The sequence below is a fragment of the Oryzias latipes genome, chromosome 1 (assembly GCF_002234675.1).
Source record: "Oryzias latipes chromosome 1, ASM223467v1".
Classification (NCBI taxonomy): domain Eukaryota; kingdom Metazoa; phylum Chordata; class Actinopteri; order Beloniformes; family Adrianichthyidae; genus Oryzias; species Oryzias latipes.
In genome coordinates, this window is record NC_019859.2 from 5,186,121 (window position 1) to 5,213,731 (window position 27,611).

Here is a 27,611-nt window from a genome sequence, read left to right on the forward strand (position 1 = left end):
GACAATTTAGAGTTGCCAATTAACCTATGAAGCATGTTTTGGGATGGTGGGAGGAAGCCAGAGATCCTGGAGAGAACATTTTGTGTGGAGAAGATGCAAAGTCCACATAGAAAGGTCCCCCATTGATGTTGTGTTTCATGTCCCCCAGCTGGGACTTGAACCAGGGGCCTTCTTGCTGTGAGGAAAGAGTGCTAACCACTGTGCCACCGTGCAGGCCCAATTGGTAGATTTGCTTTAAAAAACATCTGTCAATGGGGCAAGAAAAATTATTTTAACAAGAATTCTTATTTTAGGCAAAAAATTATATTCTCTAAGATACGTTTTTTCAAATGAGGATAAATTTGCCATTGTACTTTCTTTATGGATTATTTTTTATGGAAGACAGATAATTAGGAATTTTTTTCTTGATTTTTTTTTTCTTTTTACCTTCTTAAGATTCAGTTTTTACAGTGTGCAATGTCAGGACTCCAGAGAGCCACAGTGACATTTCTATGAATGGTGAAAATAGTAGATAAGCTTCCTAAAAGAGACCAATCCACCAAAATCACTCCAAGAAAACAACAGCAACTCATCCAATAAGAAATAAAGAAAGCAGAATATCAAGTGAAGGAGTGCAGATCCTATTTTCCTCAGTTACAGTTCACAAAAAAAGTAGACTGAACGCAGATACCTGGACAGAGACCAAAACAGTGTAAACATGTGAACCATGGTGGTGGTAGTGTGATGATCTGGGGCTGTTCTGGACCTAAATTGCGCCATATTTGAAGGAACAACATTTATTGGCCTTAAAAATAAAAAAATAGCAGGGAAAGATACAAACTGAGCTTTGTAAAGTGTGTAGATTTCGATGTGATGATTATGGTGTGTTATTTTCTATGAATGAAGGAAACGGTAGATATCCGTCCTAGAGGGGAAAAAACTGACCAAAATCATTCCAAGAGTACAACAGCAAAGGGAGGAATTAAGGAAAAATCCAACAAAAAATGTTGGAATTTTCCTTAATTCCTCCCGAACTCATCCAAAAACCCACAAAAGAAAGCTGCAAAACAAGAAAAGAAGTAAAGACCTCATTTCATTAAGTTACTATTCACGATTTAACAACATGAACAAGACGACACACATGAACGTTTGACTACATCTGCATCCTGTTACACCCGGACAGAGACCACCACAGTGTTGTAACAACATTAAAACATGGCCCTGGTAGTATGATAATTGGAGGATTCTGTGCAGCTTGATGGCCAAAATAATGCCATATTTGAAGAAACCACACATTTATTGACCTCAAAATTCAAAACACAACAAAAAAAACTGTCAGGTTGTGCTGAGGAAAAAAAATCCAAGATGAGCTGAAAAAGTTTGTAGATTTAAATTGGACTATTAGAGTGTAATACAGTTGTTCTTGCTGGAAAACTCTATAATGCAGATTTTTCTTAATCTTGAGGACACTCCATTGAACTCTATCCTCTGCCTACTCCTAACTGACACCAACCAACTTCACGTCTTCCTTTAAAACCCTTTAATGAAGATGAAGTAAGACAAATAAGAGGAAATCAATGTACAGTACCCCTCCCCCAGAGGGCAGATCCCAGACTGCTAAATACCTGAGGAGAGGCATGGAAGAACAAAACAAAGACAAGTCCAGAAAACAGTGAAGGTTCCTGCAGCCAAACAGATGTGAGGGGTTTCAGAGAACCCCTCCTCAGGAACAGGCATGAAGAGGAAAAGTCCCAATGACTCTCCCCAGGGACAGGAACCATGAAGGGGGAGGAGCCCTGGTGACCTTCTTCCAGACCAGGAGACATAGCCAGGCCTGCTCCCCTTCATGGTTCCTGTCACAAGTTGTTACATTATGGAACTTTAATGTCAATTGATTGGTCAAATAGTTGAAAAAGTCATTTGGTAAATAGCGTTTTTCACACACACATTCACAAACATAATGTTATTGATAATGGCCCCGACCTATAATCACCATTAGCAAATTGGGGTTCAGTGTCTCTCCTAAAGACACTTTGACACATGGATGGTCAAGGTGGTAACACAACCTTTGATTCTTCAGCCACATTCTTCAACCGCAAGAGGCTATCTTTGAATGTCAGAACCACTTTGACTTTTATTTCAGCTTTACCCGTCAATGCAGCATTCATGATTTTCTTATTGGGTTGTTGGCAGCAACATGATGTAATTGATAATTCTGCAATTAGCACCGTTTGAAAATGTCTTCAAACCTAATTTGACAAACCTTTACTGAAAAAAGAGAGCTGACCAACGAAGACAGCAATAAAGTATCTGAAGACTTGACTGAGAAGTCATGAAGAATGAGCCAAAGCCCCTACTGGAGATAACTGAAAAGATCAGGAGACCTCCTGGCCAAAACGAACAACGAGACAACAGGATATACTGGAGAAACGCGTGGACGACCTGGAACAACATTTCAGCGTGAACTATGTGATCATTACTGGATTTCAGATCAAACCCCGGTCAAAGGCTAACGCAGCTAAAGCTAAGTGAGCTAATGCCAACAATGCTTCTGATCCCTGTGTCCAGGACAGCATCTCTGTGGAGCGACGGGCCGAGGCTTTTCTAAAGGGATTGAAATAACATTGAAACCTCTTTTGATTAAAGCATTTTCAAATCCATGTTATCATCATCATCAAGGCTCTTGCGGGGGGGATGATGCCCCTTCCTGGTGCGTAGAGCCGACGTAAAAAACAAGGGTTTTCCATTTTTCCCGGTCAGCTCCCAGTGATGTTTCAATGCCGCCAGAGTGTTTTCTGAGAGACTGTAGATGATGCTGCCAGTGCCTTTCTGCGGGTGATCTCTGGTTTTAGGTCACCGTTGGCCGTCACGATAGATTCCAGGTATGCAAAGCTCTTTACAGGCTCGATGAGATCATTAGATCCAAGTCACCTTTAGACAAAAATCCAGAGTGAGAGTCAATCTGTCAGCCTGATTTCTACTTCATCAACAGAATGACTCTCACCCTGGATTTGAGAGTCAAGATCTCCATCTCTGGTTTTTGAGCCACTGATCATATCTGCAGACATGACACTGTGGCAAAAATGAATACATCTCTTTTTCCTGCCATATTAAAAAAGCTTGTATTGTACAGGCATCTGTCATCTTTTCCATGAAACCAGTTACTAGATTGTGGGGGTGCAATTACTTTTTTTAAGTGTTAGGATAGGTTTGAAAGGATTTTTTCCAAATTATCTTGGATACATGGGGGCCATCTTTAGTGATCTGACTCAAAACTGAAACGTTTGCTTCCTTGCTGGAAGGCTTCAGACGCAAAAATATGTATGTTCCTTCTTCCTTCTTCCTTTTTCTTTTTTCCTCAAATATTTTCCCCTCAAACAGAAACACAATCATGCAAACAAACAGACACAAGACAAACATCGTGATGGAGTCTGAAATAGAAATAGAGTCCAGACTCTAAAGCAGAGAAATGACAAACGAAACGGGCTGCTGGCAGGCCGGCGGTGACAGAGGTCGACGAGTTGCTTCGGCTGCAATGAGAGGGTGAAACTTCAGTTGGATTTGTGCGTAATGATATCATCAAGTGAATTACTGGTCTTCAAACAGCGAGTGGGAAAACAGGTTGAAGCACAAGGTTTCGAAAGCACAGATCAAAGGAGGAGGCGTGTTACACGAGGAGCGAATTACAGTGCGGGGAAGAGATAACCGGTGTGACAACTGCAATCTTGCCAAAAATCTTTCTTATTAACTGCTTCAAAGATTAAAGAAAAGTTGACACAACATTTACCGGTAAATGTGCCCCATTGAGTGTTTGCATAAGATGCTCTTTTGTTAACCCGTGTGTGCTTTAGGGAGGAGGAGGAGGACTGAGGGATTATTCTATGTCCTCTCTGGATTCAGAGCATTTTTGAAGGCAGCTAAGCCACATCTTTCAAGGCTGTCGTTGGAAAGTGTCTGGTCAGTAAAAACACAAAAGCAGAGTGGTGTGAAGCTGCTGGCTGAAGGCTTCTGACTCTGCAGCACAGACAGCAAAAATGCAGAGACGCTGCTCAAAAATGGTTTTAGACGTTCTGCAAGCAGCCTAAAAAAAAACTCTTTGAAATCTGAATGATATTTCAGTCAAGAGGCAAGAGCCTGCGGTTGTGTGGGTGAAATCCGGATTCCATCCAATGTTCAAAGCCTTGAAACACACAATGTTAAAGCTTTCCTTTTCACAATTTACAATGCATAAACACCATGGTTTACAGAGGCCCTGGGTGATTATCTGCACAGAGGTCTGCTCTTTCTTCAGGCTGCCCTCCCACAAAGCAGTTCTTGAAACTGCACCCCCAGATCCTCACACTGATTTCAGATTGACCAGAGGGCTCCAGCCCTAAAGAGAAGCTCCCATCTGCTTAAAGCCCCACTATGATCATCTTTTGATCTATTTCCAAAGCGTTTCCAAGGGTCTTTAACTTAAGATTGGGCCGTTTTTAGTCCAAAAAAAATCTGCCTTATTCTATGACTTAGTTTCTGCAGAGCGGCTTCTGAAAATCCCCCTGAGTTGTGGGCGGGACCATTGGCAAGGAGCAACCCCGGCCCCACTTCCCCCTCCCCGTCACTGAGAGCTTTTTGTGTTTACGTGGTCTCCCGCTAGCTTACAGCTCACCCGGCGTATTTTCAACGACACAAATACGACACATAAATGTCTGCTCTTTATTTACAAAGATTTGTGTAAATAAATAGTCAGATATCCAATTTTGAGCTTTATTTTCTTTTCAACAATAACATGTTAAAAACACCAAAACACTCTTTTTCATCAAAGTGGGTTTTTAAAAATATCGACAAATTGCTAAATCTAGCCTGCCCTTGATTGTCTAAATCTATATGTGCACATTAAGTCATGCAAATCAGAAGAATAAACTCCCGCGTTAGTCCAGGTTATGAATGTACGGCTTCTTCAGCTCTGATAACTGATGAGCAAATGCACCAATTTTTCATTTTTCAAAAGTGCAGAAAAACCTGAGCAGAGCTGCTTCTCTACAAGGGCCTCAGTGATCCACCATAAAAAAAGACTGACTTCCTACGTTTGCATTTGATTCAGAGGCTTTTCAGCAACAGGAGAACAGCAAACGGAGGAGACGGGACGAGCTCCTGGGCCTTCAGAAGTCTCGTCAGAAGCCTTTCCTTTCTGCGCTTTGTCCCGCCGATATTCATCTTGCAAGGCTGAAAAGTGAAGACGGCACAAACTTTGGGCTTAAAAGGAACTTTTCAACTTCAAAGAGAAACCTCGCAACAGGATCGAGCATTTGAAACATGAAAAAAAGAAAAAAGGAGAAGAGGAAGCGACACTGTAGGAATGGAAGGGACTTCCAAACTAAGAGGAAAGTTAGAGAATCAGATAATGGGAAGAAGATGAAAAGGGCTTTGTCTTCGCAGTGAAATGAGGCAGCAGACACATATGGAGTGGGCTGATTGAGGCACAATCATCTCAACATATCCCAATAAAGGCAGACTTAATCGCTCCGTGTTCCTTCTCCATACGTGTGAATAGAATGAGGATGGAAGCAATAAAGGTAACAGATTTCAGCACCTTTGTTTCACCTTGTTAGACAAAACTCTGTAAAATCTCACCGTGCTGTGAAAAACATGTTTTAAAAGTTTGAACACCATTTCCTTTATCTGAAAGATCACATCTGGGTTTTTTTTAATTTGCACGGCAAAAAAACCCTGAAACATCTTTCTACCTCCGCTCGGCTTGTCTCTCAAAAGAAAGCTGACTTCATCACGGCACCTCAAGAGTTTGACGAAAATGAAAGCTAAGCTCTGGAATCTGCTTTTTGTTTCTGCGCTCAATGGCAAAATGAATAAATGATACTCCTCCCTTTAATCGACGCGCCCCGCGATAAGAAAGAGACTTTGAGACACTTTGAGGGCATCTAACGATCAGAAGCATCAGCAGGTGCTGTTCGCTTCTGCTGATGGACAGGCAGATCAAAAAGCAAAGCCCCTTAAACGCTTACACCCACTTTAGAATCATTTGGCTTTTCCTTTCTTTGACTCTCAAAACAGAAAGAAGGAAGTAACCGTTTCATCTTATCTCCCTTCTCCAATTTCAACGTGTTTTTTTGTTTTTTTGTTTTAACCAATGATGAAGCGCTCCGTATTGAGGACTTGGAAGGTGCCGTGTCTCTCGATAGAAGTGACATTTTATCTATATATAGTGTTAGAGAGAGCTTCAATTTAACTTTGTCTGACGCAGAGCATGCCTGGCGTTGATGTGGCTGACAGCTGCTGGTTGAAAGACACGGAGGAAGTACAGACGATTCAAATGAAGCTTTGCCATGACGAGCAGCGGCTTGATGTATGCTAATCAATCGATGGAACAGAGGCGGCGCTTTTTTGGTGGGCTGAGAAATAGGAAGCAGAGTGTGACTGAGAGAAAGTTGTCAGACAGCGCTCACCAAGATATCAAAAAGTCACAAAGTTTGTGTCACCGCACAAGAGCCCAAATCGCATGTGGTATATGCTACAAAAGCTTTGACTTGAAAAGTATCACATCTGATATAAAAGGAGAGAAATTGGGGCAATTCTCTGTATGTCGAGGCAGCAAGCTAGATATTTCTTTTTTTTTTTTTTTGACAAGGGAGGGGCTAATCTTTGTTTCTATGACACCTCCAGTGATTTCTCTGCTCAGGTCTCTGTGAGCCTTTTCAGTCCTTCAAAGGACACAGGGCTGCAGGATGCCGGATTTCCATAACAAAAGACACCGAATGATGCCAGAGAGTCAAGGTATAACACCGGATCAAACCAGCGTGTCTGATGGAATCTGTCAAACCTTAACATATAGCCAAACGCAGATGGACAAACTCTATGCTTTAGATAGACTAATTAGGGGCTGACAGCCACCTCGGTGGACCAGCGGAGGAAAGTAATTGTGAATTCGATTTAGAATTAAGCTCTAAAATTGGCTCCATTCCTCCAGAAGAAGGGTTGGATTGGGGTTATTCAACTATTAAATGGTTCCATTGCCCCTTCAGAGAATGGGTCAAAGGGAAAGAACAAATTTTGCATGATCAGATGTATGACAACTGATATCTCTGTACCTTTTACATATCCGTTTCACCCACAGAAACCGGTTTTGGTAAAACCTAAACGCTTGATTTTTTTTTTTTTTTTTTACTTTGAACCATCAAACGGGGAAACTATAATCTAAAAGTTTATGAACTAATCAAGCTAATTCCAATGTTTTGCTCAATCCGCTTCATATTTGGACCAAAGAAAGGCAACGATAAAGCCTTTAGTTACAACGACCCTTACAGGTGGGCGGAAACAGGCTGTCTGCGAGTCAAAAATATGCAAATCTGTACGGGGCATGGAGGTGGCCTGCAAGAAGTATCAAGGTTGTAGACCGCTAAGGGAGCCAGTGCGGTCAAACTGTTCATGCACATTTTTACTATGGGCACGCCACAGGCAACAGGTTAAAGGGAACACTTATACAACATGCAAGGTTGTGTAGGGGTTAAGTACTCAAGGGTGCCCAAAGTAGGGCCCGAGGGCCAAATTTGGCCCACCAAAGGTTGTCTTTTGGCCCACCAAGTCATGCCTGTTTGAGTGTGTTTAGTTAAAACCCCTTAACCTGTCCCATTCATTCATGAAGCGACAACGGCAGTAGCAAACGGATAAGAGGCATTTTGAACAAATGTGGGAGGAGGATTATTTTTCTCCTGAAATCTCTTCTCAGGCTGTTTGTCCTTTTCGTCAGCAGTCCGTGGCTGTACTTAAAGAGTACAATATACACCGCCACTACGAGACTAAACACAGAGTTTTATCCAAACACAAAGGTGAGGCACAAAAAACAAATTCTAGGGGGTTCCAATCTAAACTTCTGTCACAGCAAGCCACTCCATGATGCCCTCGGCAGCACAGGACAGCGCCACATTGGCGAGACTAATTAATTGTCGAGAGTGGGAGATCGAGAGAGATTCAAAGAAAAATTTTACTAACTTTTTAGTCTCACTAATGTGTGTTACCTTGAAAAGTACCAAATACAAATAAATAACCTAAACTAAATTCTTTATTCTCTGCTTTTTTTTCATGACATGCAAAAAATAATGGTATTTGGCGCACGGACTGGGATCACATTTAGATTTTGGCCTTTTGAACGAAAAGCATTGGTCACCCCAGTCTGATGCCATTGCTTTATTTTATAGTCTAGTCATGCTCTGTAACGTGTGCTGCTGACCTCTTGGCCAGGACATCCTCGTAAAAGAGATCAATGTTTTCTTTTTTACCTGGTTAATTGAAGGTTAATAATAAAACAATACCAAAAATAATAATAAATGTTAGCAATGTTCACGTGAGAAATGCGTGGTCCTTGCACGCAACCTGACGACTAAAAATCAGGAAATTATACAGAGTGTAGTTCGTGCATCCTACACACCTTGTGTGTAACTCCCAGAGTGTGGCGTAAGGGCATTGTACGACAGCATCACTTGTGCAACTTACATTAACCTCACAAGCACTTTACGACACATTTACCACACACACAACCTCTCTGCGAACCTCCACAGGCGCCAGCAAAACAAAAACCAGCAGCACCGATACAAGTCAGCAGGGATGCATGTGCCGAAGGCTCAAAGAGTGAAAGAAACACTTTTACCAATGGAAGAGAAACGTGGAACTGCCAAAGTCTTTCATCTGAAAGACGATTACACGCAAAGAGAGACAATGACCACCATCGTTCTGTGGAGATGTGGAGTCTTTGTTTCCAGAAGTTTCTGTCAGAGGGTCAAATCAGCTCAGAGTCTGACGTAGCAGACTAACAAGGGCCGTGCTTTCAGAGTGACTCCCCGCTCCCTTTTCTCATTTACAGAGGAAGCGTGCCGTGTCAGCGTCGTCCTCCGTGAGAACAAGGGCGCTCACAGTCAGGAGGACAATGGACAGTAGAGCGTGAGGTGCCGGTAGACTCATTGTGACTCATGATGTCCTGGACATCAGAAGCCCGGCTGCCAGGCATCACGCGAAGGTCAGCGGGTCAAGAGTGCGGGCGACCGGGAAAGTGGTAAACAGAGGCACAGGGACAGACGGCCTGTTTGAGACGGCGATGAAAGGACTACATTCTCCAGATAAGCAAAGTATGTACAGTCATGCACATTGACCCCAAGAATGAATCCAGACCAGAAGGACAAAACAGCGGCCTCTCTGCGCTGCAGCGATGCTTTTGATAAACCTTCTCTGCAGAAGCTGCATCTGCAGAAACTGTACTTCACCTTCTTCTGTTCTCATGCTGCAAAAGAGCGAAGAACAATAACCTCTGTAATCCACCGCATGCCAGGGTTTTACACAAAGAAGATTCAGGCCCCCTAGTGGCACAGCAGCTGCACGTGTGTCTTTTTAGTACAATTTTAGCAAAATTAAGCTTAAATTCTGGCTTTGTGAAGAAAAAGCATATATAAGAGGTGCTGGTGAATTACAAACAAATTTAGCTTCAGAACTGGGTTGCCTTAACGTGAAAAATACAGGAAAGAGTCGCCTGTCACATTACATTTTGAAGCTGACAAATGATTCCTCTTTTTATTATGAAACTTCCTTCTTGCAGCTATTTAAAAGTAAAGAAGACTAATTAGTGAAATCAATGTTATGCCAAAGCCCAAATTCCTTGTATATGCACTGTACTTGACGAGTAAAGCTGATTCTGATTCTGATTCTAAGGGAATTGAGTGAAATACAATCCAAAAATCAACAAAAAATTGGAACAATGTGCCATCAAAATTTGTCCAAGTGTCGTTTCTGGGCTCGTTCTTGAGTGGTAAAGGATGCAAAACTGTTTAAAAGTTTTTATTCACTGCAAAATTGGCCCTCATGGAAATTTGTATCTGCATATTTTCTTTAAATAAACCCCAAAAAGTGCAAATGGGGTAAGAAAAAGGTCTTACCAACAGTCTAAAAATATCTTTTGAACTAAGATTATTTGCTGTTGAAAAAAAATTCTTGGTTAAGAATATTTTTTTTGCAAGACTAGAACAAATTTTCTTGAAACAAAGATCTCTTTACTCTCTTAATGAAAGACTTATGAAAGACCTGTGAAAAGTATAAAAAACTGGCTGCCTTACTTAAGTACACTCTAAAGTTTGGACTTCCTGTAAAAAATAATGTGTTAAATCTAAACCACAGCTGTTCAAAGGACTGAACCTTTTATTCCAGAGTTCCAGCATTTATCTTCTTGCACATGGAGAGATGAAAATATAAGATTGCAAGTATAAATTAAATAAAATGGCACCAAAATGATAACTTTGGTCTCCAAACAAGATATGCAACACATGAGAAGCTAAAAGCTTCTGAACTCGGATCATCCCACGGATGAAAAGATTAATCATTTAGATTTCCTAATTATCGCAGTGTGTACTAAGTCGTTTTTTTTCTTTGCATTTTAGACTTTTCGCTTCCAGGTGCCAGGACTTTGGGGCAAACTTCCCGCATTTCTATCGTGTTGCCTCGGTAATTAGAAACAGAACCTTCTTTCATAAAACGTTCATGATACTCTGACTGGAAGGAAAGTGTGACTGATGAGCTTTAGCTCAGCTCTGAGATGTGCAGGAGGGTTAAACTGCACATGGCCAGAACTAAAAAGTAAATAAATTACAAACAAGATCAGCCCGTTGCCATCTTCTTTTCAAATACAACCTGTTTATGCTCCAAACAGATTCCTGCAATTGTCTGGTTTTGTTCAGCTAATGCTTCAGCTAAAACCTTGTCCTGATTAGACATTAATTAGGGTCTAATCCACCAATGAAGAACTACAATGTAGAGATCCTCATAGCGCCCTCAGCTTTCATCATTTGTGCTTCAGTGATTTCTTGTGCTTAATGTAACATGTTAACTTTTCACAGCGGAGTGCACGCTGCTGAAAGGGCTGAAAAGCATGCACTAAAGAATGTCACATATCACACATATCACATGTCATGTTCCAATATCACATATTTGATGAAGATTTTCATCCTACATTCAGGTGACGTAGCTTCTTTACTACTAGCTACTTGATGAGTGGTAAAATGTTTTCAAGAAGAAAGACATTAAATTGACCCTGCGACAGACTGGCGACCAGTCCAGGGTGTCCACTGCCTTTCTTTGCACGAGAAGCTCCGGCAGCCCCGTGACCCCGAAAGGGATAAAATGGAATAAAAAATGAATGAATAAAAAAAAAGACATTAAATCCAGATGCCCATGACTCAACTTCAAAACATGCTTTAAATGTGTTCTACTTTAATATCCTGGAAATGTAAGCTAAAGGGAGGAAATGAATGGAGGAGTTCATTCTAAAATCCTCAAAAGTCTGGATCCATTTTGATATTAAAAAAAAAGGAATTGCACTGTAGCTTATCAACTACAGAAGAGCTGCTTTATTACAAAATTAACGGACGGTGACACCTGATATTTGGCACACACCCGGTTCTAATGCCTAAGCATGCAGCTGCGTGTGAATTCAGGATGTTTGCTTTGAATTTTTTCTCATTTGGGACGCCCCTGTAGGTCACAAACCATTCCTGAGTTTCAAACTCAAAAACCAGGCAGTTTGTTGGAGTGTGAGCAGCGGAAGCGCCGGGGTCTCTTCCAGGTTTTCCCTTTCACAGCGGTAATCCTGCTGTGATTTTTACAAAAATCTCTCCAAACAGGGTCCAGATGATGATAGGAGGCTGAAGCAAACCCAGAACACAAAGCTAATCACAGATGTGGGCACTTAGAGCTGTCCTCTTGGACAGCAGAAACCCTGAATTTCAGCACCTCAGACTCAATGTAAAGGTGAGAAGTGACTTGTTGCTGCTGGGTGGTCTCTGTGAAAAGATAAGGGCAAGCAGGAATTAGGCCAGTTCTCTTTGCTCTATAGCACAAGTTTGGTTCTGTTCTTCTGTTCCTGGTGTGGAATGTCTGCGGTGAAGTAACAGCCCGTTCCCTTCTAACTTTAGCACCAATTACAGAGGCCTGTCTTGATGACAGCGAAGTAGGTGCAGAAGCTACGTAAACCTCCTCCTCAGCTCTATTTCTGCTCCCATCAGTGGTGCAAAGCCTCTGCTTTTGTGGTGCTTTTAGTCAAACCGGACGTTAAGGATGTGATGCTATGTACACACCAGGCATGTGATGCACGTTCAAGAATGCGTTGAGTGGGGCTTCTTGAACATTTGGCGTTCATGCTGGACAATTGCTACCCGATACATAGCGCATGTACAGTTGGTAGACGAGGTGCGAAATTGTTAAAGCAGAGCAAATTTTACAAATCTTGCTTCGGGCTTTTTCTGTCACAGTCCTGTTTTTATATAAAAAAAGACTTGATGTCGTGTAATTTCACCCGGGCTCAAACCGCAGTCCTTGATTTCTCCTCCATGAACAATTTTCAAAAAGTATTTTATAGTATTTCATACGTCTCTGTCTTAAGCTACGCTCAAACCGGCCTCAGCGGTGCGTGGTCAAGCAACAACTCCAATTTAAAATTCTATATGAACACATCCTTGTGCTCTTTTGTAGGGTCCAAATAACCCCACAAAACAACGTTAACGTGCCTCCAAGGCACATTAACGTTGTTTGGTTGGTACTTCCGTTGTGATTCGAAAAAGAACCGATACGTCACTACACTAAATCCGTGTTTCGTCAAAGTTAAACCAGTTTCACTTTCAACGGCCGCGCGGCTTGCACATTGAACCCGAAAACAGACGTAAGTAGTTTTGAACGCAGAAGCCAGAAACGTGTGCTTATCCCTAGTGCTATCTTATGTGGTCCGGATGACCCCCCCAGTGAAAATCACAGATCATTGAAGAAAATAGGTGCAGCGCACTGTCTTGTGGGGTCCAAATGACCCCACAAAACAACGTTAACGTGCCTCCAAGGCACGTTAACGTTGTTTTGTGGGGTTATTTGGACCCCACAAAAGAGCACAAGGATGTGTTCATATAGACTTTTCATTGGGAGTTGTTGCTTGACCACGCACCGCTGACGCCGGTGTGAGCGTAGCTTAAGACAGAGACGTATGAAATACTATAAAATACTTTTTGTCTCATCTTTCTTGCTGAATACTGCAATAACTTGAATTCAAGAAAAGAAAGAAAAAACTTTCTCCATCTCTTTTCATGCAGTTATTGGAGCAACAGCATCCATTGAGCCTTTGATGTTGCAAGCTGAAAAGGAGGACGAAAGAGAGAGGACGGTTCTGCGCTGTGCTCTCTCTGACCCCTTTCTCGCTGGCAAAGCATCTGATATCATTCAGTAAAAGACGAAGTCAGGTTCCCCGCTCAAGTCGTTGGTCAAAGCTTTTTCCTCCTCATCCAGGTTTCTCTCTTTGCTTATTCCTCTCTCTTTCATCCTGTTTGCTTCATTTCCATGGATGGGGTTTTGTGAAGGCAACTTACACGCTTTTCAAACATAAACAGGTGCCCACCCCCACCCCCACCACTGCAAGTCTTCTCTCTGCCAGATCACTACACGTCAGCACATCCTTTAGAAAACCTTGAACCAACAATAACGTGAAGCATTTTCCCAGCTGACAGAAAAGGGCCCGTTCTGCAGCTCGTGTGTAATTAAACTCCTTCTAGCTTTGCTAAATGTTTTCCTCAGTAAGGGAGGGGGGCTGTTTCAGGGGCCCCTGCTTTGTCTTTATCAGTGTTTTCTCTATCAGTTTTCTGACAGAGAAAGAGAGATAGAGAAGTTTCCAGAAAACACTGTTTTAGCAGTCAGTATTACTCATAATGAGGATTACTGCCACCTAAACAGGAATAAAAAAACGCTGCTATTATGTGGGACCAGTTCACAGCCCTCAGACTATTTCATGATAAACCCCATTGTCCACATCTCCCCACAAAACATCTTATTTTTCCTGACTCACACTTCTTCATATTATTTCTCTTTTTTCTCCCGTAAACCAAACCGCATGGTTCTTCTGTCTTGGTTTACTGGAAAGTCTGTTTTCACACTGCAGCCAGACTCACCAAGGTTCGCTTTCAAGAAACCTGGCAGATGCTTTCCCAGTTATACACTGAATATACTGAAATGAAAACTAAACATTGGAGAAAAATGCCTAATATAGAACAATTAAAAAGAAAATTAAATGGAAAAAAGTTAAGAATGATTAAGTGTTAATCATAAAAAGATTTCATAATCTAAGGAGCAACAACGTGTTTGCTGAAAGAAAATAATACAAGCTCATGATGTCATTTCAGAATTGCCATAGAAGCCCTTTTTTTTTTTACTTTTATGTAGCCCAGTGTTTTTCAACCAGTGTGCCGCGGCACACTAGTGTGCCGTGGGAGATGGTCAAATGTACCATGGGAAATTGCTCTCATTAACTGATCTAAAAAGATTTACCATCTCCAGGATATCAGCTCTTTGTTCATCCAAACAGGCCCTGATAAAACACTGAGTACTTAGGAATATGAAAGGTCATAAAATACTTTTTTATTTGTGTTTATTTGATTCTATTAAAGACATTTTGATAACAATGACGGTACCGCGATGTGGCTGCAGCTATAACTGTTTTCTGCAAAGTCCCGCCCCTTAACTGTCTCCGTCAATCATTCTTGGAGTCTTAATCACACGTCATCAGTCTGACCAATCAGAAGTGGTTAAAGTCTTCACTTCCTTGTTCAGATTCTGCTCATAAAGTCTCTCAGTTCTAACAAAAATACCAGCTAAAGCTCGTCTTTAGCGGTGTAGCTTTCCACAGAATCCGGTGTCAGACTGTGGAACAAGTGAACAAAGCAATGAAGCTCAGAGACGCGAGTCTGTCTGCGTTCGGCGGCTGTTTGCACTACATCACCCATAATGCATTGGATTAAAATGATAAAAGTGAGTCATTGGGTAGTGATAAGCTAGCGGCAGAGAGTGTAAACATAGAGATGATGGGAAATGAGCTGTTAAGGCTGTGGCTGTAATATTGTTTTTTTGTACTTTTGGAGTTGATTTTCTTTTGCTTTCTGCTGCAGTGGGAGGTTCTGTGTTTCTTTTTTCGCCTCCTATATTTGTTTGCCGATTGGATCCCAAATTATCTGGAGCACCTGATTGGCCGAGGACGTCCAGACGTGACAGGGTTTAAATACTGTCGCATCATCTGTTGGAATCGTCCCCCAGCTGGCAGCAGCAGAGCTTTACTTCGTTTGTTGTTAGAGGCTTTAGTCCTTGGATTTTGGTGGGGTTTTTTTTGTAGTTTTGAGTTTTTCTGTAAATAAATGTCCAGCTTACTTTCAGCCTGGGTTTGTTTGTAAGAGTTTTTGAGTTATTGTGGTTTTAATTTTTTCCTTTTGCTTTTATGTTACATCCAAGTCCCTAGATAGGGGGGAAACATGAATAAAGGCCCACTTCCACTCCAACAGTCTCGCCCACAATTCAGATGGGAATTTCTGATGAACAAGTGAACTGCCGCTCTACAGATACTTTGTCTTAGAAAACAACACAGACTTTTTTGATTTTGCCCCAAAAACTGAATTTTCATAATTAAGAGCCACTGGAAACCCTTTTGAAAATAGATCAAAAGCTGATCAGAGTGGAACTTTCTTGTGGTCCCTGAGATGTTTCTTAATCAAACACAACACATGCGGTTGACATTATTTGCATCCCAGTGGGGTTTTTTCTCTCTTTTTTCACACAGAAACTTTCTTGAAAACAAGATTGTGCAGTCAGTCAAAGTTGCTGTGTTTGCTCTAACATATGGGAGCCGGAAGCAGTTGAAAACCAACATCCATCTTCATCTCCGTCCATCTCCTTGACAGAGAGGCATCAAATCTCAATTTCTGTAAAGCCTAGTAGTCTGCTCACCGTCTCTGCCCTTCGACCCCGCCGCCGCTGCTGCTTATACTGAAGGCAGGGGCAAAATATGAAAGAGACAATCAAAAAACAAAGTATCAAAGCTATCATTGGAGCCTGCAGACTGCAAAGTGTTATCAAGAAGTCAGCTCATGCTGGTTGTCTGTTCCTCTGTCCTTCCCAAAGGCAAAGTTACGCTTTCAAGCCCCTGTGCTTCACCACAGCACACAAATAAGAAGAAAAAATAGAACGCTGCCATCAACAACTTGAATATGACATGAGGTGAATCTAAAAGGAAAAACGTTTTTCTTCATTAAGGTTGCTTTACTACATTCAGTCCTCCACTAATTTTACATAAACATTATCCTAAACCGAATAATTCTAATTGTTGACTATAGCTTGATCACAGGGCAGCAGGCCTCCTCCAAACACCGAAGACAGTGGTGCTGTTGTGACAATAGAGAGGAGGTGTGAGGGTGTGCAGAATCCCCACAAGCCTCAAACATCCCAGTGTGAGTGAAGATGAAAGAACCCCACCAAGTTAAATCACTTTATCAGCCCAAACAGCCTCTCTTATTGTGGGAAGCCTCTCAGACGTTGGGTGCTGAGATGTCACGCCACTAATTGAGAGCCACAATAGGGGCCTTGTTTGGACTGCTCCCTCGGCTGTGTACCGCTACTGTAATCACCACAATAATTTGGCTCCCCCAAACATCAAATGATGGTACGGAAGCTGCAGGAATTTGCATTGCAGCCTTTGATCTGGCAGATCCAGACAAAGCGTTCCCCTCACTCTGCAAATGGTGTGAAGGCTACAACGTTCTGCCCTCAGCCGTTTGCCTGTCGCTGCAGCTTATGTCTCAACCACCTCCATTGTCAAAACTGTTTTGGCTACAAAAGCAACAGAGCGATTAAAATCCTGCAGAAAAGACAAATAGATCCCAGGCTTGACCTTGGAGCTTATTTAGGTTTCACACAAAAACGGAGACAGGCACTGTTTTGGTGACCTAACAGCAGGTGTCTTGGTGGTGATGCAAGATTTAGAGTCATCAAACTGGCTCCATCCACACTGGTGAAGAAAACGTCCAAACGCCTTGACATTTATGATTTTATACATATTTATGGTATACTGCTTTTGTTTTTTGTCTTTTGCTTTTATCAATGTCTTTTATTCTTATGATTCTTAATGCACCTTGACATGTCCACCTTGGACATGATTGTGGAAAAAATATTTAAAAAAAAACTTTTTTTTTCATTTTCTAGGAGAAAAAGCTGTCAAAACCTGCCTGGAACACTATTATAATTTATTCAAGTCCTAAACCTCATAACTGGGTGGACCATAATTGCAAATCTCACATAATTCATTGGGTGTTTTTCATTTTTAAAGGGAAATGTCAGTCCAGTCCTCTTTACAGAATCGTTTTGAGACACTTCAGGAGTTTTCATTATTATTTTTATCTTTTTTTGCACAAATTGCTTTTTCAGCTCACGAAACTCAATTAAATTTAAATCCAACATTTTTTTTAGTTTGAGCCCTGTTTTTATGTGTACCTGTTTCTATTTGTTTTGAAATAATGTTTTTTGCAATGTTCCTTTGAGCTCAAGGTCATGAATTGATGCTCTGAAATACTCCTTTCCAGTCTTCAGGTGGAGGACAGACGCTTTGGTTCTGCATGGTGTCTGAAGTTGCAAATCATCTCTGCGTCATCACAGCACCACCACCATGTTTGACTCTTGGACTCCTCTAAAAATGGTTTCCTTTCTCTTATCAGATGATTGAATACTTTTCTAAAAGGTTTTGTGGTTTTATTGGGGACAAACGTTATTGCAACTTTCCATGTAAACACTGGCAGTATAAGACAAGGCATTTGATGATCACTCCAACATAAATAAGTCAAATTTTAAACTAGTGATACACATACTTACAATTTCACTTAATCTTTTTTTCTAGAGTAGAGAAGAAACATTATTTTAATGACTCTGTTAGAGGTAAAAAATTATATTACTTTATTTTATGTTCAACTTTAAAATAATAATCAATTTTTTTAACCCTATACAAAAGCGTTTTTGACTTTTTGATTGTCATGAAAAGTTTCGTCAAATCAGCCCAACAGGTAGAATTTTTTCCGTTTCTTCTACAGGAATTTACACTCATTGGCCACTCTATAAGCCACACCTGTCTAACTGCTTATAAGTACACATTTCCTAAACAGCCCATCAAAGGGCAGCAACTAAATGCATTTAGGCATGTAAACATGATCCAGACGATCTGCTGCAGTTCAAACTGAGGATCAGAACGAAGAAGAAAGGTGACTGAAGTGACTTTTCAACGTTGAATGGTTGTTGGTGCTGGTCTGAGTAATTCAGAAACTGATGATCTTTTGGGGTTTTCACCCACAACCATCTCTAGGGTTTACAGAGAATGGTGCAAAAAAAGAGAAAAGATCCAGTGTTGTTGAAAATGCCTCGTTGATGCCAAAGGTCAGAGGAGAATGGCCAGACAGCTGATAGAAAGCACAACACATCCAACCTGGAGGCAGAAGACCACAGCTGTCAGCTAAGAACAGGAAACCGACATTACAATACACACAGGCTCACCAAAACTGGACAATAGAAGATCGGAAAAATGTTTTCTGGTCTGATGAGTCTCCATTTCCGCTGTGACATTGGGATGGTAGGGTTAGAATGCATGGATCCATTCTGGCTTGTATCAGCGCTTCAGCTTGGTGGTGGTGGTGGTGTAATGGTGTGGGAGTGATTTTCTTGGCACACTTTGGGCCCTTTAGTACCAACTGAGCATGGCTACAACAACACAGCCTACCTGAGTATGGTTGCTGACCATGTCCATCCCTTTATGACCACAATGTACCATCTTCTGATGGCTACATCCAGCAGGATAAGGCACTTTAAATAAAGTCATATATGTCATAAAGCTGGAATCATCCCAGACTGATATCTTGAACATGACAGTGAGTTCACTGGACTTAAATGTCACAGATCTTAACCCAACAGGGAACCTTTGGGATGTGGTGGAACAGGAGATCATCATGGATGTGCAGCTGACAAATCAGCAGCAACTGTATGATGCTAACATGTCATTATGGACCAAACCCTCTGAGAAATGTTTCCAGTACCTTGGTGAATCTATGCCACCAAGGATTAAGACAGTTCTAAAGTCAAAATGGTCCAACCCATTACTAGAACCAATACCTAATCAGTCGGCCAGTGAGTGTACATGTTGTTCCCTTTTTCGGCTTTTCCCATCAGGGGTCGCCACAGCGAACGAGTCGCATGGTAAACTTGGCAATGTTTTACGCCGGATGCCCTTCCTGACGCAACCCTCTCAAAGCAACCGGGCTTGGGACCGGCACAGAGGTAGAGAAGGGAACAGGGAGCAGCCCGGAGTCGAACCCTGGTTTCACGGACGGAAGGCGCTGCAAACCAGCACGAGCTAAACCGGCTCCCCAGTGAGTGTACATCTCCTTTTCAAATTAAACAAGAATCATTGTTTATACTGTGAGCAAATTCTAATCCACCTGACGTATGCATGCTCTTACCATTTTACCAGCACGCTGCATGAAACAGACAAAAGATGCTAGAAAAAATATTAAAATGAACTAATCTATGCAAATAAAATGTAAGAGCGGCTCATCTGCATTCCTGGTCTGCATCCCAACCAGCTAATTCCACCTGACAGTGATTTCCCAGCAGTGACCTCTTCTATGAGATCCATGCGCTCCTTCAGCCACGAGCTCTGCCGTTTAATCAACAATCATTAACCTTGGCTTTGTATGAGCGGGGAAGCTGAGAGATAATGAAGACATCACTGCATCTCTATTTATTTAGTTTGTTCTCAGTTTGCTTGCTAATCACTGACAGACTGTGTGCATGTTCGGTTACAATGGAATGAAGACGTTTTAACATGAGAACATTTCCTCCGATGATCTTCTATACTTGTGACGCTGAAACAAGGGAACGTTGATGTGTTTGAGCACGAGGATTTTAGTTCTCATGTAAACTGACTCCAGTGCACTTCAAGCCAATCATGCACCCAACTCCAATTTAAAAAGAAATGTGGTACACACATGATTGTTGTTCGAGTTATAAACTGGCCAATCAGAGGCCTCAATAGAAGAGAAGTAGACTGTTGTGCTTGCTGCCCCCCCCCACATCCAATGTTCATAATGTTTGATTGACAGATTTCATGTAGCCACTTTCAAGTGGAAGGAATGTGGACTTCCAACAAGCTCACTCCTTATTTGCGAGAGCGGTTGCCATAGAAACAATGACTTAGACTGACTCAGACCAATCACTGCTTTCTGATATTGTCTGGCTCCAATTTGGCAGTGTCCGTGATACAAAAACATAAAAAATAAAGGCGATTGTAATGATTTCCTTTTGGCGGAGGACGATGTAAGCCATTTTCTATGGGTGGCATTATACACAATGATACACAGTCAGTGGTAGATATGAGCTTTTCTCTTATGAAAACAGGTTTGAACAACAGACTAGGGTCTATTTTAGGTATCAAATCTGACTTTTAACATTGGTGTCAACAGGAAATCGGTACTTTTTTGCAACTTGCCTCCAGTGGCCTTTTGTCCAAATACATTTTTTACTTCCTGGTTGGTTTTTAAATCCTGGAAAGGAAAGTGAAGCACCAGACACTTTTATCCAGGTTAAAGCAAGTACAGAGGTGGAACACACAGACTTTTAACACTAACCTCACTTTTGGGTTTCAAATTTGTAAACACTTTCGCTGGCTTCCACCCTTATTACCTACAAGCTCAAATTTTTTGTCCTGTATTCTTGTTTTTCCTCTTATATTGATCTGACAGCATCGTTTTCAATCTGCTCTCAGATAGACTTTTAGAAAATCTTAAGCTCAATGATTCAAGTGTCAGTCATCCTCCCTGTGGAAAGCAGGCGAGTTTGAAGGCAAAAATAGCGCAGGAGGAGGACACCCCTACTGTACCCCCACATCTGGCCCTTTGGCCCTTGAAGGAACATGTCTACATCAAACAGCAAATTATCTATTCAAATGCCTGGAAACAGTCTTTGGACAATGACACATCAATCAAACATTGGCTGAACCGGGGGTGGTTGTTTATATAAATGCTGTCCATCTGGGGGAAGAGATCTCAGTACATCTCTCTTTGGACAAAAAAAAAAGAGTGAAGTTCATAGAAAAACTTAAAATTCAGCTCTTTTCTCTTCTTCTTTTTCTTTCTTCAGTCCCAGCGTGAATGTGTCAGTGAGCTCGTGGTATGAACCAAGATGAAAAGTAAAGGCCATCTCTTTGAAATCCTCCTCAAGTCAGAATTACCATTTCATTTCAACTCCAGCCAGGAAACTGAGAGCGGGGCCACTGCTAACTGCTTTGGGCACATCGTTATTTATTGTGTGTAAACTTTGGAGGAACATTGTTGCCTGGGAAAATGTGTTGTGTGGGTGGTGGAAGTGAACAGTTGGAGCAGCCACAAAGGGAAAGATCAGGCCTATTTTCTCTGTAGGGGGAACACATAAAAGTGAAAATAATGCCCATTATTACAGAAAAACAACAGCAGCCTGGGTTTCTCATAATTTTCCAACAGCTAAGATGTTACCTTTGAAGCTCAACAGCCAGCCAGTTGACCCTTCTTAGGTGACTTCATTATCATCTTCTCTGTTCTTCTAATTAGTGAGCTTCTATGTTAAGTGGGCTATTATCTAAGCTGGATCTAACTACTTTTTTCCATGGTGGTCACGTTAAGTCTGTTGTTCAGTTTCATTAACCTCCACACTGGAGGTGTTACACCAATTACAAAATAGATCTAATGACACACTTACATATTTTAAAATGCTTCAAACCAAAGGTCGACAGTAATTAGATGTGTGAAAGTCAGATTTGGCGACTTAAGGCCCATACACACCGGGACGAATATTCGCCAGGCGTTATTCGCCAGCATTTTTCGCCACGTTTTTTGTGTTCACACCCAGGCGATTTTCGCTGACGATGAGCCGAGCGAACATGCAATTTCATTCCCTGACACTAGATGGCGCTTAATATAAACAGAAATACTCCTGTACACAAGGTGGCGCTGCGCAACTTTACGCTTCTTAAAGTCGCTTTTCACTCAGAAGAAGAGAGCAAGTATTTACGCGCTTGTCAGAATAATACAAAGAAAACATGAATATTTCAAGCACCAGTAGCTCCAACTGGTGCTTGGTTCGGGGATATTTTAGAATGTGTCATGTGCGGGGGGTGGCTCGAGAGCCGGTAGGACCCAGACGCAGAGGCGGGAGGCAAACAGTTCCAAGGCCAGGGGGTTTAATAAACAACAAACAAAAGGCGCTGCAGAGCAGGATGACAAAACAAAAACTCACTGTGGCGTGGCATGAAACATGGCATGAACGGACGAAGACACATGAAGACGCTAAACACACGACCAGAAGTTAATGGACCAGCACAGGAGGAAGGCAGAGACAAGACTTATATACAGACAGGGCAGACAAGACACAGGTGAACACGATCAGGGCAGATGGGGACCAAAGGAAGTAAAACTCAAGAAACATGACAAGACAGGAAACCTTTCAAAATAAAACAGGAAACAGAACCAAACAAGACAGAACAAGAACTAAAGCAAAAGCCAAGACAAAACAAACTCAAACCATGACAGAATGTCCGTCATTATTTCTTCGCGGCTGTGTAGACGCTACTTGGCGTCTATCTTCTTCGCTGGTATGTGTGCTCAGCAAGGCAGTTTTGTGTTTGAGCGCCCCCAAGTTGTGTTTTACTGTAACTTCAGAAGCTCCAGACATGTGTGCAAAAGCGCCATTCTCATTGGTTGAATAGATTTCGACGCGACGCGTCGAAAAAAACAAACAAACCCGAGGCGTTTTTTTTTTGACGCTTTGACGCGTGGCGTTTTTTCGCGTCGTTGTGCACACTCTCATTGGTGCCCTTTGTCTAGTCACGAGGCGTTAAACTTCGCCGACGAAATTCGTCCCGGTGTGAACGGGCCTTAAGTCATTGTTGGTGGTTGACTGTATGACAACTGGACTGAGTGACCCCTCCCAGACTGTGTTCCAAACAGTACCCACTGGCTCCAAAAAGATAAAATCCCATAGACTTCAATTGAGAAATAAACATCTATTACTTTTTTTTTTTTTTACTTGTTTTTTTTTCGTTTTGCAAGTTATAAACTGGCCCATCAGATGTCTCAATAAAAGTGTTTGGTCTCATTTTGACCGTTGGTAACTACTGATTGATTGATTTTTGTGAGTCTGCTTTCAAGCGTTGGTGGTGGTGAGTGGTGTCCAACAAGCATACTCTGGATTAGTGAGAGTGGTTACCATAGAAAAGTTGACCCAGAACTATTCAAAGGGGGTTAGGGTTAGTGTTGGGTTTGGGTTGGGGGGTTAGGGAAGGGAGAAGGGTTAGGGGAGGGTCAAGGCTAAGGTTACACCAATCATTGCTTACTGATATCTCCAGTGGTGGTGCATAGCAAAAAATTACTGACTGAATCAACTTCATCACACTCCGTCTCACTCACTCGGGTAGAGTGTATTTACCGTCGATCATCAAAGGGGTTTGATTACAAAAATGCTTGTATTTCACTGCAGAAAATAGGTTGGACAGTTTATCAAAGCCACAAGCTGAAGAGAGAACTGTGACTTACAAACACGACTTAACCAAGTATACATTCAGACCAGGACTGTGAAGTCCAGACCAGAGCTGGATTGCATTCTCACAAACATGACTGTTATAGACCTGTGATGCTTGGAAAGTCTGCTTTGTTTAACAGGTGTGAAAGCTCACCTGAACTCTGGCGCAGATCAAACAAGACAAACCCAAGTCTACCAGACGTGTGTTTGAGTTGGTTGGTAACTGGTGCAAGCAGCCGGTTACAGGAACTTGTCAAATAATCTGCTCACAGCTTCACGTAATGAAAACATTTGACCAAATGGACAAACAGTGCATCGAGGAGGGGCGGGTGCATAGAATACATGATAGATGGCTGTGAACACTCGTCTGATGTGATTCTGATCCAACTAGGAGCAGAAAACATCAATACTTATTTTATTCTTTTTCAATTTATAAACCAGGTTTTTTCGTTGTTTGTTATCTACTCATTGTCACACACAGGCACTCACACAGTCATGCCGCAATTATGGAGCAGCTACGTCACCTTAACCTACCTCACTGACAGCAGCTAAGAGATCCCTTTCACTTTGCCATGTGACCCGAGGAATCCAAACCACCAACCCTGATCCACAGCGGCTCCAAGTGAATCTTGGTGTGGTTTGTGACAGTACAAATCCATCAGACTATCCTACGGAGCAAGACAAGACAGCAAACAGTTGAAGTTGAAGTTAAAACTTGTAAAAAAAAATTTTTTTTTCGTTAAAGAAATAAATAATAACAACTACAAAAAATTCAAGTAAAGTTTAAAGTTGCTTCATGGTCAAACATGCAGTTTATTTGGATGTACTGGTTAAAAAAACATTTTTTTTATCGATAAGTTACAGGTTTACATGTTTTTTCTGTTTTTTCCTCAAATGCTCCACAACTGAAATGAATTGCACTTTATTTTATTAAATTGACAATAAAGCTTCTGGTTTTGATCTTAACGATAAATAAATGTAAATAAATATGACTTATATTAAGGAGGAATTACTGCTTTGCTCAAATGGTCTAAATGAATTATTTAAAAAAGACTTTTAGATATTAAAACATTCCAGCAGCCGAGATACTCCACAACTAACTGGAAACCCCTCCATCAACACAAACTTTGGTTTTTGTTTATTAAAATTACTTAAAATTGTTTGAATATTTTCTATCTGGACCAGGACTGACAAGTTTCCTAAATGTATTCCTAAAATGATGCTGTGTGACATTTGTATGATTTGACAAAGGTTTTACAAACTAAATAAAACCAAGCGTAAATGTACAACATCCTGTGTATAATTGTGAAACTTTTCTCATAAAGAGACAATTAGACAATAAAATTGAGAAAAATTGGAAAATGAGTGACTTTGAGGGTAAATTTCAGCTGAGACATGTCAGCAGCAACATGTGAAAGTAGGATTTGACTTTCATGTGTAATCAGAAAAATGAAGAATCTTCTCTGAAACATGTTGGTTTCTTGTGTTGGCGCAGACTGTGTGGGGAGGGCGTGGACAGAGCGTAATTGATTCATGAACAGCAGGGAAACAGCTGAAGTTTGTTGACTGCGTTCTTGTTTCATAAAAGAGTACATCTAATCTTAAACACATGGCAGAGCCGGGGAGTTCATGCGTGACAGCGCGCCGCTTATGGAAAAATACTTGCTTTATCTTTTTTCTTCACTCCCACAAATGTATATCTGCTCTGCTGCATTTCAGGTGCTGCTGCTTTCAGATTTTCCGGGAGAATTCAGAGAAACCCGTCGCCCTCAAACCCGTCCGCTTAGAAAGCTGAGCTGGTGTTGAATATATATTCTCATTTTGAGGTCTTGTTCAACCCAAAACACGTTGCCTGATGTTTGGGTTTATTTTTTCTTGGCTGCAGAGCTTTTACATTTACACGCTGACAGCAGGGGGTCAAGTTGGAGGTGGGTGTTCTCATTTGCTCATGGGTCTGTCTGTGTTGGCAGAACGTTTACCTCGTGTGTTCCTGTTCCGCGAGCCGCCGATGGTCCAAGCTGTGAAGGGAGCAAGGAAGTGAGGAAATAAACACGAAGAAGAAGAAGAAAGATGGGAACAAAAGGGAATCAGTTGCAGCAGATTGTCTTACAGGAAGTACACGCTCTGATACTTTAGCCACTGACCTCTCATGCAGAGCGGGTTGGTGGTGGTGGTGGGGGGTGGGGTCCGGGCGACGAGGCCTCCGCGGGCCCCATCTGTGGCGCAAATCTGGATGTGGCCGTGTGCAACAGCTGGGCCCACGCCAGCGCCCAACGCCCCTTTGAGGCGGTCAGACCGGCCGGTCGGAGCCCGCCTTTGATCCCGCGCCAACTATTCATCTCTGAAGGAAGAGGAAGAGCAGAAAAAGATAAACAGAAAAAGAGAACGTTGGGGGGGTCCAACTTCTGCTGCCAATTATTGGAAAAAACATCAAGGTCTGCTCTGACTGTGAAAAGAGAGAGCAGAGAAAAGTGAGAAGAGGAGATAGCTGTTTGAAGGCGGGCTCAGTGTTGGTCGCTGGATGGTGGCGAGCCGAGGCCGACCCGCACCATGTGATTACAGGTGAACACAGATATTTGTCTGGCTGCTGACGCTCACTTTCTGTCTGCCCTCTGGTTTCTTTGTTGCAGTTGTTTTTATGGTTTTGTTCCGTTTTTCACCTGCATGCAGTTTTCGCCTCCCCCTTTGATTCCCCTTTCTCCTTGTTTTTGTCCTTATCTCTGCTTTTTTCTGCTTTTCATACCAACCGAATGCTGCTGAACCAGTTCATGAGGGGGAAAAAAGGTCATCGCTCTGTCTGTGGAGATACGCCTGTCAACAACAAATCCTTTTGTCCTGTACACCAAACACACACACCTACTCAGAGGTGTATCTAAACAATGTGTCATTTTACAGACACACACTATGAAATATTTCAAAATAAAAGCTGCTTTTCACTCTGTTGAAAAGCTGTTTTTGGTGTTTTTAATATCTTCTTGTGGCATTTAACTGATGATAGAGAACATATATAAAGAAATTTAGGATTGAACTTTCATTTCTGAGTATTTCTTGATTCAAATCGTTGTGATAAACACGTACAAACTACAATCAATAGCCCACCAGCTTTCTGCTCAGATCCATTCTGGTGCATCCACTTGTAGACGACTGTATCCATGCACGTCCTGTTCTGAGCTGGAATTTGGATAAGACTGCATGCTGCATCTGATATTGCTCTCTTTTTTTGTTGCCCCTGTAATATTAGATATGGGCAACACGGTGGTACAGTGGTTACCTCACAACAAGAAGACCCCGGTTCAAGTCCCAGCTTGGGGAACCTGAAACAGAATCACCAATGGGGGACCTGTCTGCGTGGAGTTTGGATGCTCTCTCCGTGCATGCGTGGGTTTTCTCCCACCGTCCAGTAACATGCTTCATAGATCAATTGGTTACTCTAAATTGTCCCTAGGTCTGACTGCAAGTCTGCATGGGTGTGTGATTGTTGCCCTGCGACAGACTGGTGACCTGTCCAGGGTGGCCGGGATAGGCTTCGGCAGCCGCATGACCCCGAAAGGGAGAAAACGGGTTTTAAAGAATGGATGGAGGGATGTTAGGTCGGGGGTGTGAGGGGCTATATGCTAGCAGGAAAGCGTGTAAACCAAATGGTGAGGTCGGACTTACTTCGTGAAGACCTAGATTTTTTTATTTCGGCCAAAAAATAGTAATATGAGATAAGCATAATTTATGACCACTGGGAACGCTTTAAAAATAGAATAAACATGACTGGGATGGGACTTTAAAAATATCTATCACTTTTTTTTTTTTTTTTTTTTTAACTTGTCCTGTCCAACAGCTAGGCAAACAGATGAGAGCTGAGGGCCTCTTGTGTTGGACATATTTTATTTTAACAAGAGGGGTTATTCATCTTCAGACAAACCAAAGGTATGTCTGAATAAACCCCTTTTGTAATTGAGGCCAAAATTTATTAATTTCAATCATGTTTGAAAATCTTTGGTGTTGGACCGGACGGAAAAGGAAAGAGGGGAAGAAGAGAGAGGGACGTTAGAGAGAGGGGGGGGGTAGGAGGGTGATAATAGGAGGGGAAGGGGGGTAAGACCATGAAGCAGCATAGAGCAGACAGGTTTACTGGTTGTTTATCGTTACGGTACGGTTCAAATGTAGTACAAAAAGGGCGGGGCCTGTTCACACACACTCAAATATTATCAACACACCTGCTAGCCGCA

The 27,611-nt window shown here is 41.9% G+C and overlaps 1 protein-coding gene across 1 annotated transcript in view; it reads right to left on the minus strand.

The window, feature by feature from the left end:
- Positions 1-25,702, minus strand: part of axin2 (axin 2) — a 58,132-nt gene extending 32,430 nt beyond the window's left edge. The window contains exons 1-3 of the mRNA XM_020709766.2: positions 25,536-25,702; positions 25,371-25,409; positions 23,926-24,059 (exon numbers count right to left, since the gene is read on the minus strand). The gene's annotated coding sequence lies outside the window, so the exon portion shown is untranslated. The remainder of the gene's footprint in view (positions 1-23,925; positions 24,060-25,370; positions 25,410-25,535) is intronic.
- Positions 25,703-27,611: the final 1,909 nt, after the last annotated feature.